Raw genomic sequence first — 16,100 nt, 5'->3', positions numbered from 1 at the left:
GTTTATATTCTATTGGGGAACATACAGAAATCTTGCATATTAGTAGGAAAGCACAATAAAAAATGAACTATAAATAGTTGACAAGGCTGATAACACAAGTGGTATTAAACACAGGAAAAGTGTTCATTCTCCCTCAAAACAAATGAAATGTAAGCTCTCCCTGGTTGTCTAGTGGATAGGGGAAAAAATCAAAATAAAAATGAGCCCACTGCAGTGGCTCACACCTGTAATCCCAGCACTTTGGGAGGCCAAGGTGGGTGGATCATCTGAGGTCAGGAGTTCAAGACCAGCCTGGTCCATATGGCGAAATCCCGTCTCTACTAAAAATACAAAAATTAGCCGGGCATGGTGGCATATGCCTGTAGTCCCAGTTACTTGGGAGACTGAGACAGAAATGCTTGAACCCAGGAAGCAGAGGTTACAGTGAGCTGAGACCATGACATTGCACTCCAGCCTGGGTGACAGAGAGACACACAAAAGATTATAATAATAAAAAAAAAAAAATGAAATGCAAGTTAAACTTTAGTAAGATACCATCTTCATCCATTGACTTTGCAAAATCAAAAAGTATAATAAGGCCAGGCACAGTGGCTCATGCCTGTAATCCCAAAGTACTAGGATTACAGGTAACGTGAAAGATAGCTAGAAGCCAGGAGTTCAAGACCAGCCTGGGTAATATGTTGAGACCCCCATCTCTACAAAAACTTTAAAAAATTAGTTGGGCATGTTGACACATGCCTGTAGCCCTAACAATCTGGGAGGCTGAAGTGGGAGGATTGCTTGAGCCCAGGAGTTGAGGCTGCAGTGAGTTATAATCATGCCACTGCACTCCAGCCTGGGAAATACATTGAGACCCTGTCTCTTAAAAAAAAAAAAGTGTAATAATATGCCATGTTGACAAAGGTATACAGAAATGGGCACTCTCTTGCATCCTTGATATGAGTATAGATTGGTCCAATGTCTTTGAAAAGTAATTTGTCAGGATCTATCACAATTGCAAATACTTGTGCTCTTTAGCCCAACAATTTTGCTTCTAAGAATTTATGCTACAGATATATTTGTATATGTGTGTCGTGGGAGGTATAAAAGGCTGTTTGCTGTACCATTGCTTCTAATGGAGAAAGGTTGACACACAGCCTAGATATCTATCTTTAAGAGACTATTTAAACAAATAGGGGCTCTAAAATGCTAGAAGTTGTTTAAAAATATATAGTTGCTGAAAAGAATGAGGCAGATATATATGTACAAAAGATTCTTCAAAATATATGAAGTGAACAAAAGCAAAGTTCTGAACAGTTATGTACAATGCTGTGGTGTTAAATGTTTAATAATATAAAAACACTGTAAGTGTACAGATGTGTACATAATTACAAAGTTTACTAATAAAAAGGAAGTATAGTACACAATTTGCAAATAAAATATACAATACTCTTTATTGTAAATTCCATTCTATAATGTCAATGTGACTTGCTATTTCTTAAAGATTCCAATGTCAAGTTTTTAATAATTTTATCATTCATGATTGTGTCCTGAAATAATATTCTGAATAAGCTTGATTACAATTTGATCAGCAGAGAAGTTGCTCTTATCACTGACAAATGTGTGTGGTTCAAACATGAATGTTGGTTGATATTTCATTTTTATTCATAATTAAAATGGAAGTGAGACAACAAATATGTATGCTGGAACTTCACTTGTCTGTCAATGACACGAGCAACTTCTTTGCTGAATCAGATGATAGTTTTTGAATACTGGAAGAACATTTCCTGAAGTTTTTGTGCTCATCACAATGTAACTCAGACGTAACACTGATGTTAATTCTTCTTATCATTATTTTCTCCATCACTTTCTTAAGTCTAGACCAAGAGTCAGCAAACCATGGCCCTTGAGCCAAATCCAGCCTGCTATCTGGCTTTGCAAATAAAACCTGGCACACAGCCATGTTCATGAGTTATCTACAACTGCCTTTGCCCTAAAACAACAGGGTTGAATGGTTGCAACAGAGACTGTGAGGCCCACAAAGCCTAAAATATTTACTATCTGGCCTTTTACAGAAAAATTTTGCAGACCCCATAGAACAAGATCTGATTTGTAATGTTTGCTGATTTCCAAAGTGTCAATACTCCCACCATGACCAATTTGAAGCCACCGACAAGTCCTCACTAAACGCAGAATTGAGAAGAAATAAGAACAGCACATCATCGTACGGTATTTCCATTCCATCGATGGATGTGAGTAACCTCAAGAACACATAGATAATGTTGAGATGTAGAAAAATCATTAGGAAGCCATGAGTTTTGACTATTTGCTTTTAATCTAATTAATTATAAGGTCACATAACTTAATGTTTAATAATCGCTATGTTAACAACCAGCTCACAACATTCCTGAAAATGTCACAGTTGGCTCCTGTAAGCGGATACGGCCAGCTCCAGCTCATGACAGGTTATGGTATGCTGTCAAATGTGTGGAAAATGTATCGGGAGGTCATGACTGTATATCCACATAAGCTTCTATATGCACAGAGTATCTCTGGAAGATGCATAGGAAATTGAAACAGCTGTTGCTTCTGCAGTGGGCAAATGGAGGTCTGGGAGTTGAGTTGGGGATGCACATTTGTTTTTTACTCTGTGTTCTTTTGAGAATATAAATTTGTATGAATTTTTTACACATATGTCTGTGTTACCCTCAAATCCCAAGGATGGATCTTTTATAAGCAAGCTCTTCCACCTTTTTTCCCTGAGTCTCCCCTTCACCCTGCAGTGTCTCTGCAATGCTGGTAGAGTGCGCTGGCACAGGCCCCGCCTCTGGCCTGGTCCAGGTCCAGCAGGCCTGCCTCCTGGGGCAGCAGCTCCCCAAACGAAGAGCCGCGGAGGCTGAAGAACTCAGTGAATCAGCAGTTCTCCCAGATGAAATGCTGGTCTGAAAGCAGCCTCAAGAGCTTTGGCCTGTCACCTTGCCTTGCCTTCTCTTTCTTCCTCGTCCTCTGTTTGTTCATCTTTCCTGAAAAAATTAAGTCAGCTCTTCCCCTTAACCAATTTCCCTGGCATTCTGAAGGGCAGGCCACATGGCCCACCTGCCAGCTACTCCCACCTGCCAAGCCTTCCTGACTATATTTACCCCGGTACTCCCATGTCCCGGGGCTGCTTCGGCAGAGCCAAGGACACACCCAGTTGTTTGTTTTCTAGGTCACATTTCCTCAGCCATGGGTGTATCTATGCTTTTCCTTCAAAATCCTCATAGCTCCTTTCCCCACCCCAACTTCCAGGCCAGACAGGGTTCAGGGATGTCTCAGCTAAGGTTCCCCTGAAGCAGACACAAATTAGTACAAAAGGGACTTACTAGAAGGTGATTTTTTTTTTTTTTGAGACGGAGTCTCGCTCTGTCACCCAGGCTGGAGTGCTGTGGCCAGATCTCAGCTCACTGCAAGCTCCGCCTCCCGGGTTCCCGCCATTCTCCTGCCTCAGCCTCCCAAGTAGCTGGGACTCCAGGCGCCCGCCACCACGCCCAGCGACTAGTTTTTTGTATTTTTTAGTAGAGACAGGGTTTCACCGTGTTAGCCAGGATGGTCTCGATCTCCTGACCTCGTGATCCGCCCGTCTCGGCCTCCCAAAGTGCTGGGATTACAGGCTTGAGCCACCGCGCCCGGCGAAGGTGATCCTTAAAAACTTTGGGCAGGAGAATGGAAAGGGTGGACATAGACAAAAAGGACGCCAAGAGAGGATGTGATGATTACTGCTGCAGTTTTCTACAGCTGCCTGTCAAACTATCCCAACACAGTGGCATTGACCAGCAGCCATTTTCGCTATGCCCACACAGCTTCTGTGTGTCAGGCGTTTGGATGGGGCAATGGGAACAGCTTGTTTCTGTTCCATGGTGTGTGAAGCCTCAGCTGGAAAAACTCAGACAGGGGTGGCTTGATGACTGGAGGCTGGAACCATCCGGAAGCTTCTTGAAGCTGGGTTGACTTACATGTGGTCTTGCATGTGAGTTGGGCTTTTCACATCGTGGCTGTTGGGTTCCAAGAGGCAGTGTCTGGGGAACAAGAGTTCCAGGGCAGAAGCTGCTAGACGTTTTTTGACGTCGCTTCGGATGTCAGCAATGAAGTTCTGTGGATTCAACTGCATTCTATTAGTTACCAGCAGTCGCTTGAATCCGATTAGCTGCAAAACTTCGTGGGCCTCTGGCAAGAGTGCATTGCAGAAGGGTGCGTCCAATGAGAGGCGCTGCTGTAGCAACAGGGACCTCTCCAAGGGGCTGTTTGAGCACTCTCAGAATATGGCACCTGGGTTCCTCCAGAGCAAATGATCTGAGAGAGAGCAAGGAGAAGGCCACTCTGCCTTTCATGACTCATCTCAGAAGTCACACACTATCACGGGCTCTGTTCTTTTCATTGGAAGTGAGTCATGAAGTTCGGCCCACACTCAAGAGAAGTGGAAGTAAGCTTTTTAAGTAAGCTCCTTTCTTTTGAAAGGAGTGTAAGAAAGTAAAGCTTTGTTAAATATGTGTGTGTGTGTGTGTGTGTGTGTCTGTCCCTAAACTATGTGCCTTTTTTTTTAATCTTCCCTAAATGGAATCACACTGTGAGTGTTCTGTGACTTGAAGTTTCACAAGACATTATACTTCTGAAATCCATTCATTTTGGCACCCTGTATTAGTTTGCTGCAGCTGCCATAACAAAGTACCACAGACTAGGGGCTTAAACAACAGAAATTTATTTTCTCACAGTTCTGGAGGCTGAAGTTCGAGATCCAGGTGTGGGCAGGGTCAGTTTCTCCTGGGGCCTCTGTCCTTGGCTTGCAGATGGCGTCTTCTCCCTGTGTCCCCACATGGTCCTCCCTCTCTGTGTGAGTCTGTGTCCTCATCTCCCCTTCTTATAAGGACACCAGTCAGGTCGGATTAGGGACCACCCTAAAGATCTCACTTTAACTCAATCACCTCTTTAAAGAACCCACCTCCAAATATAGTCCTGAGGTCCTGAGGGTTAGGACTTCAACAGAGGAATGCTGGGGAGACACAATTCAGCCCACAGCACGCATAGAATTATAGTTTGTTAATTTTCACTACTCTATAGTATCCCACTTTATGAATAGACAAAAATATATTATTTATTCTACCAACAATATTTTTATTATTTCCAGTTTTTTGATATTATACTTGATACTGCCACAAGCAACCTGGCTCCCGTGAACATGTGGCATATATGCATCTCTATATTTCCTCTTAATCCCAATTCTTTTACAAAGTGGTTGCCCTAATTTACACTCCCACCGGCAGCATATCAGAGATACTCCACATTCTTACCAATATTTGGTATGGTCAGAATTCTTACCTTGCTAATCTCATGGGTACAAAATAGTATCTCTTTTGTGGCTTTAACTAGCCTTTCCCAGATTACCAACAAGGTAGAGAATCTTTTCGTTTGTTTATGAAATGTTTCTTCATTTCCTCTGTCGATTTTTCCACTGGGTTGTTCACTCTTTCTTTATTGATTTGTCAAAGTTCTTCGCATATTGGAGTTGCAATTATTTTGGTCACCTGTGGCTTGTCTTTTCAGTTTCTCTTGCCAATTTGTCCACCTTGGCTCCTCTTCTTTTGCCCATCTCTTGTTTGTGTCCCTCTTGGGTCCTGTTCTCTCCTTGTTCCACATGTGATCCATATCGATCAGTCCAATGAATAAAGTTTCCACTGCATATGCACCTGAATCCTGAGTCTATATCTTCAAAATAGCTCTTAAAATCCACTGAACTCAGCCAGGCACAGTGGCTCATGCCTGTAAGCCCAGCACTTTGGGAGGCTGAGGTGGGCAGATCACATAAGGCCAGGACTTCGAGACCAGCCTGGCCAACATGGTAAAACCCCTTCTCTACTAAAATTATGAAAATTAACCAGGCATGGTGGTGCATGTCTGTAATCCCAGCTACTTGGGAAACTGAGGCATGAGAATCGTTTGAACCCAGGAGGCGGAGGCTACAGTGAGCCAAGATCATGTCACTGCACTCCAGTCTGGGAGACAGGGCAAGACTCCATCTCAAAATAAATAAATAAATAAATAAATAAATAAATAAATAAATAAATAAATTCCCTGAACTCTTCATGCTTTTTTCCTAACCTGTGAACTTTTGAACATGTTTACTGCTGTTCAGGGAATACCATCTCCCAACCTGGCCCCTCCCCTCCCTATACTCTATATAGCTAACTCCTATTAACCTGCAAGTCTCAGGTCTCAGCTGAAGGGACCTCTTTTAACCATGCTCCCAGAGTGCCCTATAATTGTCACATCATAGCACTTAGCACACAGTATTGTCATTATCCTTTTATTCGGCTGTCTCTCCCACCAGACTGTCAGTCCCCATGACACTGTACATAGCAGCACGTCTGTACAAAACTGACATGCAATAAATCCTTGATATTAATAATTTTTCATGGATAAAATTAATTATTTTTCATGGATAAAAAATTAGGCCCACCAATAAAACACATCAGCATTCAAATCATTTGTACTATTAAAACATGTAAATTCTATACATTAATCATCAAAACAATGTTAAAATAACCTTGGAACCCTGATCTCCCAAAATAAATGTATTATAAATGTGTAAAACAACAGTTAAGTTTCATCAATAGCCTCCCCTCAGCCAAGATCACACCCTCTGAAGGGAAGATCCCAGCGGAAGGTTCCACCATCCCCTAAGGATTCCATCATGTGCTCCTTCCCCTCCCCAACCCTGCCTGTGCATACCACATTTCCTCCAGAAAGAAATGGGAACTAGGAAGAATTGCCTAACCTGCTCACACCTGGGAAGCTGGGTGCTCCTGACCAAGGAGAAACTAAACAAATTAAAGTGATGGTGACACTGCTCGGCAGTGATTCAGGAGTGATTCAGTGATTCAGGAGTACGCTTTTCCTGAAGTCATTTGTTTGGCATTGCTACAAGCCTAGTCAAAGTCAGAAACGTCAGCCTCCCACTGAATAAACAGCCAGGTGGGAAAGAAAGGGTTGGCAATGGGACATTTTAACAAATGAGCCGAACTCTTCCTTTAACTTCATTTTATGGTAGAAATGTTGCAACTTAAACAGATTTACTATTTTGTTTTCCTTTCCTCTGAGACGAATTTTTCCAAGCAACTTTCTCTTAACTGGGTGTCAGTCGGTAACTTCTAAGTTCCTCTAGTGCAAGGTTTCTCAACCTCAACACTATTCACATTTTGGGCCAGACAATTCTTTGTTATGAAGTCCTGTCCTGTGAATTGTAGGATGTTTAGCAGCATCTCTGGTCTCCACCAGTAGATGCTAGTAGCACTCCCCAAGTTGTGCCAACCAAAACTATCCCCAGATGGTATTTCTGGGATCTAGAGTCTAAAGAGATCTTTTGATTTTCTGCCACTGGCAACTGTTAAAAGAAAAATCTTAGACAAATTAAATTTAACAGAGTTTAATTGAGCAAAGAACAATTCACAAATTGGGCAGCCTTCCGAACCAAAGTAGGCTCAGAGGGACTCCAGCCCTGCAGCGCAGTCCAAGAAGATTCATGGATAGAAAAAGGAAAGTGATGTACAGAAAATAGAAGTAGGTACAGACACAGCCAGATGGGTTGCAGTTCCACATTTGCCTTATTTGAGGATGATTTGAATCGTTGGTCACCTCTGATTGGTTGAAACTTGGTTACTGACATCAGAGCAGGTTACAGTCTGTTTACGCATCCGGTTAGGTTACAGTTCACTATGTACGGAGAAACCTTTAGGCGGAATTTAAAATATATAAGGAAACCACTTTAGGCTAAACTTAATTTAACACTATGATTATCTTGTCTTTAGCCCCCTCCTCAGATAAGGGGCCAATAAATAAATACGGGTATACCTCAGAGATGTTGTCGGTTCAGTTCCAGACCACTACAATTAGGCAAATATCACAATAAAGTCAGTCACAGAAATTTTTTGGTTGTCTAGTGCATAAAAAAGCTATGTTTACACTATACTATTTTCTATTATGTGTGCGCAATAGCATTATGTCTAAAAAAGCAATGTACATACCTTAATTTAAAAATATTTTATTGCTAAAAAATGCTAATGATCTGGACCTTCTGCCAGTTGTGATTTTTTTGTCAGCAGAAGGTCTTGCCTCAATGTTGATGGCAGCTGAGTAATCAGGGCTGTGGTTGCTGAAAGGTGGGAAGGCTGTGGCAATTTCTCAAAATAAGATAGCAATGAAGTTTGCCACGTTGGTTTGACTCTTTCATGAAACATGTCTTTGTAGCATGAGACGCTATTTGATAGCATTTCACCCACAGTAGGACTCCTTTCAAAATGGAGTCAACCCTCTCAAACCCTGCCACTGCTTTTAGCATTTCACCCCCAGTAGGACTCCTTTCAAAATTGGAGTCAACCCTCTCAAACCCTGCCACTGCTTTTAGCATTTCACCCCCAGTAGGACTCCTTTCAAAATTGGAGTCAACCCTCTCAAACCCTGCCACTGCTTTCTCAACTAAGTTGATGTAACATTCTAAATCCTGTGTTATGTGAACAGTGTTCATAGCATCTTCACCAGACATAGATTCTACCTCAAGAAACCACTTTTTCTGGTCATTCATAAAAGCAACACCTCAGCTGTTAAGCGTTTATCATGAGATTGCAGCAATTCAGTCACATCTTAGACTCCACTTCTAATTTTTGTTCTCTTGCTATTTCCACCACATCTGAAGTTACTTCCTCCACTGAAGTCTCAAACCCCTCAAAGTCATCCATGAGGGGTGAAATCAACTTCTTTCAAACTCCTGTTAATGTTGAGATCTTTACCTCCTCTCATGGATCACGAATGTTCTTAATGGCTTCTAGAATGGTGAATCCTTCACAGAAGGTTTTCAGTTTACTTTGCCCACATCCATCAGTGGAACCAGTGACACATCCATGGCACCTGTAGCCTTATGAAATGTATTTCTTAAATAATAAGACTTGAAAGTTGAAACTACTCCTTAATCTATGGGCTGCAGAATGGATACTGTGTTCGCAGGCATGAAAACATTATTCTCCTTGTACATCTCCAGGAGCTCTTAGGTGACCAGGTGCATTGTCAATGAGCAGTAATATTTTGAAAGGAATTTTTTAGCAGTGAGTCTCAACACTGGGCTTAAAATATCCAATAAATCATGCTGTAAACAGATGAGGATTTATCTATCCAGGCTTTGTTGCTTTATTATAGAGCACTTCTTAAGGGTCCTAGGGTTTTCAGAATAGTAAATAAACATTTTCTTCAACTTAAGGTCATCAGTTGCATCATCCCCTAACAGGAGAGGCAGCCTGTCCTTGAAGCTTTGAAGCCAGGCATTGACTTCTCCTCTGTAGTGTAAAAGTCTTAGTTGATGTCTTCTTCCAATACATGGCTGTTTCTTCTACATTGAAAATCTTCTATTTAATGTAGCCACCTTCATCACTTTTAGTTAAATCTGCTGGATAACTTACTACAGTTTCTCCATTAGCACTTGCTGCTTCACCTTGCACTTAAGTTATGAAGATGGCTTCTTTCCTTAGACCTCATGAACCAACCTCTGTTGCTTCAAACTTTTCTTCTGCAGCTTCCTTACCTCTCTTGGTCTTCAGAGAATTGAAGAGAGTTAGGGCCTTGCCCTGGATCAGGCTTTGGCCCAGAGAAATGTCATGACAGGTTTGATTTTCTATCCAGACCACTAGAACTTTCTCCATATCAGCGATAAGGCTGTTCTGCTTTCTTATCATCTGTGTGTTCACTAGAGTAGCACTTTTAACTTCCTTCAAGAACTTTTTGCATTCACAACTTGGCTAACTCTCAGGCACAAGAGCCTAGCTTTCTGCTATCTCAGCTTAATCATTTCTACCTTTTGATTTAAAGTAAGAGACATGAAACTCTTCCTTTCATTTGAACACTTAGAGGCCACTGTAGGGTTATTAATTGGCCTAATTTCAACATCATTGTATTTCAGGGAATAGGAAGGCCCAAGAAAAGGGACAGTGGTGGGAGAACAGCAGGCTGATGAGGGGTCAGAACACACACAGCATTTGTGAATTACATTCATCATCTTATACGGGCATAGTTCGTGGCACCCCAAAACAATTATAATGGTAACACCACAGATCACCAGAACAGATATTATAACGATGGAAAAGTTTGAAATGCTGCGAGAATTGCCAGACTATGACACAGAGACACAAAGTGAGCAAAGGCTGTTGGAAAAATCATGCTGATAGACTTGCCCCACACAGGGTTGCCACAAAACTTCAATCTGTAAGAAATGTACTATCTGCAAAGTGCAATAAAGCAAAGCACAATAAAACCAGGTTTGGCTGTGAACTCTTTAGCCCCTTCTCAGATGTCCAAGGGAAAAACAATAAATGATAATCCTTTTGTAGTTCATAAGCTGATGGTTGGGTTTTCATGCTGATGTGTGAGATGTGTTCCTTCGCATCTATTAGCACATTACCGGGCTGGTGTGACAACAAATGAGTAAACAGGAGGCACAGGCCCATCGCATTGCATGTCTGGAAAAAATTCTCTTCCTATAACCCAGCTAGGGTTCATGTTAATCATTTCACAATCTCATTCAATAGTAGGTAGTGATTTCCAACAACAGAAAGTGCACATTTCCAAGCCACACAGTCAAGGACCTCCACAACCTGGGTTTGGAAACTTGGGGAGAATTGTGTTAAGCGAACAAAAAGGTTAGACATTCTAGGTGGAAGAAATGATACTGGCAAAGGTGTGGTGGTAAGAGGGAAAGGAAAATTCCACAGATGCACAGCCACTGTGGCTGGAGAGGAAGGTTCCTATAGTATACAAGGATTTGGCTTTCCCACAGACTAGGCCCCATCTCTAGAGAATCACTCCCTCCTCTCCCCAACCCATGTGGTCATGCCTGCTTCTCAATTCCTGGCAACTTGGGTTTCTACCACCTGCTAGCACTGCTAACTTACACTGCTTTGTATTGCTAATGACTTTTTCCTATGTGGTGTATCATCCCAGTTCAGCGGTAAATTTCTAAAAGGCAGTGACAGCATCTAGTGTGAAAGTCTACCCGGATCCTGGCTAACGCGGTGAAACCCCGTCTCTATTAAAAATACAAAAAATTAGCCGGGCGTTGTGGCAGGCGCCTGTAATCCCAGTTACTCAGGAGGCTGAGACAGGAGAATCGCTTGAACCCAGGAGGCGGAGGTTGCAGTGTGCCAAGATCATGCCACTGCACTCCAGCCTGGGCTACAGAGCGAGACTCTATCTCAAAAGAAAAAAAAAAGAAAGAAAGAAAGTTAACCTGGAGCAGGCACTTGAAAAGTATAAACAACCAATTCCATCAGAAAACAGAGAGAGGGGCACTTGAATTATTAACAAACAGTTGGATTAAGATCAACCGCCGGAATGGAAAGGGCTGGTTAACTTAGTTGTAAGTCATTTACACTGATCAGCTGCAGATGAAGCAATATAGAGGTTTGTCAACATTAGTCAAAATTTAATTTAAAAACCATTCCATCAGTACAATAATTTTAATAATCTGATGGTCCTGAAGTCTTTTTCACACTCAATGACTTTTTAAAAGTTCTTTTTCTCATGTAGAAGATAGGATCAAGCAAACACCTGCACCTGGTCACATGTGCATTACTGTGTTACTCTACAGTGCCCCATTGAAGCCAGCGTCGCTTCCTCCAGGTCCCAGTCGGTCATCTTCCCACATTCAACAGTGCCTTTGGTGCCTTTGTCCAGACCTGTTATGCTGTAATCTTGCAATAACCTTTGGAATTGCCTCTTTTTACTCGATGAAGTCTGCTGTCAAGCAAGGAAAGCTGGTTGTAAATGCAGCATTCAGGGATGTAGGCCAAGTTCATTGCACTAAAGTCCTATCATTGTTAACAAAAACAAAATAATTGCTGCATGTTGACATACCGCAAGCAAGGGATGTAACTAAACTGACATCAGTGGAATGGGGTGGGAGGGCCATGAGATGAGACAATCTCTGCATTGCATCAACAACCTCTGTGTCTGCATTTATTCCAGCACCTTCCTTTGAACTCATTATGGTCCTCTCCAGACAACCCTGTCATTATCTCAAGGTTGAACTTCTTCTCCTGGAACAGTCCCTCTTCACAATTATGATGCCTCCAGACATTTGAGAGGGAGCCAGTTTCCCTTCAGAATACATTAGTGTGTTTTAAAAGTAAATAAATGTTCATTTTGTCAAGCAATTAATTAAAAACAGCAAAGCAGGTGAAAGAGTGACACAAAGAAAGAATAAGGAGGTGTTTTAAGGAAAATCCTGTTGGAAACTTTAGGCGGAGAGTGACACCCATTCTTTCAGTCATTTGTTTTTATGCTGAAAGCAGACAAGACATTTTACAATAAATGATATATGAACTCTAAAAATATTAAGGGAAGGGAAGTAAAAGAGCAAGAGATACGACATGAAGAGAGTGCAAAACTCCTGTCAGAAAACCTAGGCAAAAGGAGTACAAATCTTAACTCCGTGATCACAATCAGGGACCACAGGGGGAGCTGACCAAAAGCCACAGGAGGGGTTCCCAGCCCTGGCTGTGCCTCAGACTCAAAGGGAGGGAGCATTTTCAAAGTCTTCTCATCTGACACTACTCAAACGCACTGAATCAAAATCTCTAGGCCTTAGACCAAGACGTCTGTCTAATAAAAGGAAGCACAAGAAACCATCAAGTGAAACAACCTTTAATTCGAAAAGGAATTTATGACATATGGGTTTTTTTAAGCCAGTAGACAATGAAATGCACCGTAGTCGATAACATATAAAGAACACCTTCAGAGATGTTTGTCACATGGCTGTTTCTCACACCAACCCTCAATAAAGGTTGAGGACATAAGGGTACCTTATGGTCTGGGAAAAAACTTTCTCCACAGCCAGTCTTATGCTCATCTCATCAGAGCAAGCATAGGGACTAGACTAGGGAATGGTGGATGGCACATGCTTTGGGCTTCTTCACCTAGGCTTGTGGTGAGACTCAAATGAGTAAGATCATGCACATAGTAGGTAACCAGTAAACATTAGTTGATTGTTGTAATCCTTTTTGTTTTTTGTTTTTTGTTTTTTTTTTTGAGACAGAGTCTCACTCTGTCACCCAGGCTGGAGCGCAGTGGCACAATCTCGGCTTACTGCAACCTCTGCCTCCTGGGTTCAAGCAGTTCTCTTGCCTCAGCCTCCCAAGTAGTTGGGACTACAGGCGCACGTCACCACTCCCAGCTAATTTTTGTATTTTTAGTAGAGACAGGGTTTCACTATGTTGGTCAGGCTGTTCTCAAACTCCTGACCTTGTGATCTGCCTACCTCGGACTCCCAAAGTGCTGGGATTACAGTTGTGAGCCATCATCATTACTTTCAGAGACCATTGTTCTTAATGGACTTTGGCAGGAGTCAAACATTTACCATCACTAACAAGAAGCAAACTAAAAACAAAGCCTGCTTCTGCTGTGCCTCCCTTGTACTACCTGCTCCCACAAGGTAAGATCTGGAGTGCCTGACACACCCTATTTCACTATTCTTCACAACCACCCTATGGGTAGGCACTATTCTTATACGCGACTTACGAGTGGGAAGACCAAGGAACAGACATGTTAAATATTGCCAATGATATGTAGCAGAACTGATCATCTGACTCTAGATTGTATGACTTCAAATAATATGCTCTTTTTCTTCTTCATACTATTTTTTTTTGAGACAGGATCTTGCTGTGTCGCCCAGGCTGCAGTGCAGTGGCATGATCACAGCTCACTGCAGCCTCAACCTCCCAGTCTCCAAGTGATCCTCCCACCTCAGCCTCCTGAGTAGCTGGGACCACAGGCTCCTGCCACCATGTCTGGCTAATTTTTTCTCTTTTTTTGGTAGAGATGGTGTCTATGTTGCCCAAGCTGGTCTCAAACTCTTGGGCTCAAGCGATCCTCCTGCCTCGGCCTCCCAAAGTACTGGAATTACAGGTGTCAGCCACCACACCTGGCCTGATATGCTCTTAATAACCAGATTTTATACCCCTGTCGGAAAATAAGGACCCTGGCTTGTTAGGAAGGAACCCATAAGTTCCAGGTATTCAAAGGAAGAAAATATCCAAGTTACAGTTTTGTTATAAAAATTAAAGCCTGAGCCACATCCTATCTCATCACAGAAGATGCCCATAGGAGTCCTTGTATATAGGGGACTGTATTCAAAGCAACTTTGCTTTTTTGTTGTTGTTGTTGGGGAAAGTTGTTTGTTTGGTTTTTTTTGAGACAGAATCTTGCTCTTGCCCAGACTGGAGTGCAATGGCACGATCTCGGTTCACTGCAACCTCCGCCTCCTGAGTTCAAGCAATTCTCCTGCCTCAACCTCACAAATAACTGGGATTACAGGCGCGCACCACCATGCCCAGCTAATTTTTGTATTTTTAGTAAAGACAGAGTTTCACCATGTTGGCCAGGCTGGTCTCGAGCTCCTGACCTCGTGATCCGCCCACCTCGGCCTCCCAAAGTGCTGGGATTACAGGCGTGAGCCTCCACGCCCAGCCAAAGCAACTTTGAACAGGGCCAAATACCCAACACATGCACGAGTTTTGCTCTGACCTTGGCCTGGAAGACTTTGGAACAGCCTTTGTCTCCTGCCCACATTGCTGATGACCCGTCAGAAAGCTCAGCTAATTCCTCAGAATCTGTCATCAATAATCTCACAAGGTTCCATTTCTTCAGAACACGACCTATGACATCTTTTTTAAATGTTCTCAATTCCTTTGAAAGGGGGTTCTTGGCCCTATAATCCCAGCACTTTGGGAAGCCTAGACAGGCGGATCACCTGAGGTCAGGAGTTCAAGACCAGCCGGGCCAACATGACAAAACCCCATCTCTACTAAAAATATACAAAAATTAGCTGGGCATGATAGCGGGCGCCTGTATTCCCAGCTACTTGGGAGGCTGAGGAAGGAGAATCACTTGAACCCAGGAGGCGGAGGTTACAGTGAGCCGAGATCGCGCCACTGCACTCCAGCCTGGGCAACAGAGAAAGGCTCCGTCTCAAAGAATAAAAACAAACCACCACCAACAAAACAAAACAAAAATTGGGGGGATTCTTCCCCGGAGTCATTTCTTTTCAAGTTTGTTATTCAAGGGAGTGCAAAGGTTGCGAGTTAAAACCATACAGATGTCATAAGCTGATGCCCAGACATTACGTGACAGTAAGCTCATACTTGCCACCAGGGCGGCAGCCAGCTTCTGATCGCTCGTGAAATAAAAGCCAAAGGGCATCCCACGGGCAGGTTTCATTTGCTGAGGGTATGAGGAATCGGCTCTATGGCTTTCATTTACACTCACAGGTACCAGTCAGTAACCGAGGGCGCCTCCAGCCGGGACCAGCACTTTCAAAGTGTCCTCCTTGGTAGAGACAATGCCCCTCTGGAGAATGAGGACATCTTTAGGACCTTAGAAAGGTGAGGTCTGAAGGCCCTGGACACTGCCGGATGCTGGGCAGCCAGCCGGGCACCCTTGGAACCGAAGCGAGGCAGGAAACCGCAGCTCGTGCTGCTGTTGACGCCAAAGCCGCCGCTCCCCACCCCCTCCCGCTCCCGGGAGAACCGGGCAGAGGGAAAACCTGGAGAGATGGAGCTGTCGTTGAGGAAGGGAGCTTTGGCCAGACCCCGGATGGGCAGGAAGGGGAGAGAGAGACTAAAACTGAGTGCAGCATTGGTTTTAGAAATAACTTCAGGTATAACTGAAAAAAAGCAAAGCTTGAATGTCATCTTGGGGCGTGAGATAACAGCCACAGTCCCTTTTTAATTCTGCTTATAAATATGTTTAATTAAAATGGCTTTGACTACAGTAATGTCCACAGACGGTCATAGGTCGTAGCTGGAAAGACCAGCAGTGAAATCTCTTCTTTAAAGCCTACAAATTTTCTCTATTCCTAAAATGTTTTGCCTACCAAGCCCAGGGAGCCCCACAGAACACACCTCCTACATGGGAACCAGATGCAAATTCTATGGTACAAATGGTTCATTGGTGCCTTTGGAAATCCTAGAACTAGAGACCTGTCAGTGGGATATCAATCCTCAGGGAGATCTCAGAGCATTTCACTAGAAGCCAGTGTGGGGCAAGTCATGTCA

At 43.0% G+C, this 16,100-nt stretch overlaps 1 pseudogene; it reads left to right on the top strand.

The window, feature by feature from the left end:
- The first annotated feature begins 10,370 nt into the window (after positions 1-10,370).
- On the top strand, positions 10,371-10,463 carry LOC114677923 (small nucleolar RNA U13; annotated as a pseudogene).
- The last annotated feature ends 5,637 nt before the right edge of the window (positions 10,464-16,100 follow it).

Source organism: Macaca mulatta, chromosome 4 (genome assembly GCF_049350105.2).
Source record: "Macaca mulatta isolate MMU2019108-1 chromosome 4, T2T-MMU8v2.0, whole genome shotgun sequence".
Taxonomy (NCBI): domain Eukaryota; kingdom Metazoa; phylum Chordata; class Mammalia; order Primates; family Cercopithecidae; genus Macaca; species Macaca mulatta.
The sequence above is the reverse complement of the archived record's forward strand: the minus strand, read 5'-3'. Positions and strand labels throughout refer to the sequence as shown.